The sequence below is a fragment of the Silene latifolia genome, unplaced genomic scaffold, assembly GCF_048544455.1.
Source record: "Silene latifolia isolate original U9 population unplaced genomic scaffold, ASM4854445v1 scaffold_20.1, whole genome shotgun sequence".
Lineage (NCBI taxonomy): Eukaryota > Viridiplantae > Streptophyta > Magnoliopsida > Caryophyllales > Caryophyllaceae > Silene > Silene latifolia.
In genome coordinates, this window is record NW_027413163.1 from 11,842,075 (window position 1) to 11,844,342 (window position 2,268).

Here is a 2,268-nt window from a genome sequence, read left to right on the forward strand (position 1 = left end):
ATGTGGAAGAGGCCACATGGGAACCCGAGGAAGCCATGCGAGAACGTTTTCCTAGTCTTTTTTATCAGGTATGTTTGGTTACGGGGACGTAACCGTTGTCTTTTTAGGGGGGGTAGGAGATGGTCGCTGTTGTGTTTTGTCTTATTTTGAGTCGGGTTAGTGAGTTTTGTGGTGTCTTGTGTGGTTCTTTGGCGTTGGTAAATGCTTGTTAGTGTAGTCTTTTTGCGTTGTGTAGTGTCTTGTTTTGGGGTGGAGTGTGAACTTCGGGACGAAGTTCTTTTTAAGGAGGGAAGACTGTAATACTACGGATTTTCTTAAGTGACCACTCGACCGAGTGGAGCCTGCTCGGCCGAGTAGTGCTGTTGGTATGGTGTGTTTCAGTTCTGCCGAGAATACTCGGCCGAGTATAGTGGATACTCGACCAAGTAGAGGATACTCAGCCGAGTATACACTTTACTCGACCGAGTATCCGGTCTGGCGAAGCGTATTTTGACGGTTTGATTAGGGAATGTTTAAGGTTATTTTTATATCCCGCGTCAGTTTCTAAAACCTTATTTCAAACTTCATCATTTATACGTTTACCCTAATCACTCCCTAATCACTTCCTAATCATCCCATAGCATCGTTGTGTGTGTAATCTTCGTGGTTCTTGCGTATAATTCCTCATTCTACTGTTGGTAAGTTCTATCTCTATGTTATTTGTATTCTTTGGGGTTACTGTATACATATATGGAATTGGGAATATGGGGGATTGTGCAATGTGTAATTGTGTTATGTGATTATTGTATAGGAGAAGATTTCGTAGAGGAGCCTTTCTGATTGTCCGAGTTTCATTCTACTGTTGATTGCTAAGGTAGGATTTCCCTATTGAGTTTACTGTTCATTGTTAAGACATGTTGTTTTGTAAATATTGTTATCTGCTGATCATCGGAGTATGAGTGTTGTAGTGACGGTGTTGATGTGGGGATGTTGTGACGGCTGTGATGTTGTATGATTGTGATTGTGGTGGAGTCACTTGCGGGAGTGGCTTCACACCCTAGGCCGCCCTCCGTGGAACCCGCCACTGGAGGGGATGTGCACATTAAGGGACAGGGATTGTTAATCGCTCGTTGATGAGCTGGACTAGGTGGGAGTGGCTGCGGTCACCCACTGGCGGCGAGGATTACCTGTTGCGATGGGTAATCTGGCAGGGCTACACACTTTGGTGTGTAGTCGGTTACTGTGTGAGATCGGGAGATTGGAGTTGGAGGATGATCAGCTGGGTATCTCGTCTGTTTGTCTTATATTGTTTGAGTAATACTGACCCCGTTATTGTTGTGGAATCTGCGATGATCCATTCGGGGATGGTGAGCAGGCTTGACAGGTATTGCTAGTGGTGAGCTTGGGGCAGTCATGGGAGCGTTGTCATCACCAGTCATAGCATCACCGTTCGAGTCTTAGTTTTGATTTCATTAGTTGTCAGATTGGAGTTGTATTTGTTGAATCAGTTTTTGGATTTTGGTTGATGTAAACTTTAACCCTTTATGGCATTTAATAAATGTGCTCAGTTCAGACGCTTTTGATATGTACTAACCTCGGAAAACCGAGATGGTAACACACTTTCATGGTAGGGTGATCCTGGTAAGGCACCTTGGTATGAGGGGGTGTTACATAATGCAAGTGTGGGCCATTTGTCTCTATTTTTTTGGTGCTAAAGAGGGGCAAAGCCCTGATAAGATTAACTGTTAGCTATTACACGGGGGATAGCTACCTCAAAAACGTCTTCCCGAAGGATCGACCGCAACTCATTAAAAGGGACATCTAAATAGGTAGGTATGGTACTTGAATTAATTCCTCTATTAGCTAAAATATCAGCTGCTCTATTCGCCTCACGGTACACATGCTCCAGCTTCACCGTCCATGTAGGGCTTCGAATCAACTCTTTGCATCTTCCGACAATAAATTTTAGATTGTTACTTACCAATTGATCTTCATTGATTAAATTTACACAAGGAGAATTGTCCATGTTGATCAATAGAAGAGGAATGTGCATCGCTTTAGCCCTTTCCAGACCGACTAGTAACGCAAGCAATTCGGCTTTCATGGAAGTGCAAATACCACATGAGAAATGATATGCCGATATGAGGTCTCCTGCTGCATTACGAAAGACTCCTCCCCCGCCTGCCTGACCTGGGTTGCCCTTTGAGGCACCGTCCGTATTAAGTAACAGCCACCCATGTGGTGGCGGGTGCCAACGAACATGAATCTCTACATTAGAAGGTCTCGGGG

General features: G+C 44.4%; 1 long non-coding RNA gene across 1 annotated transcript; it reads left to right on the forward strand.

The window, feature by feature from the left end:
• The first annotated feature begins 516 nt into the window (after nt 1-516).
• LOC141638417 (uncharacterized) lies at nt 517-1,556 on the forward strand. The gene is made up of 2 exons (XR_012542086.1): nt 517-853; nt 1,355-1,556. It is a non-coding gene; the product is annotated as an uncharacterized LOC141638417 (long non-coding RNA).
• The last annotated feature ends 712 nt before the right edge of the window (nt 1,557-2,268 follow it).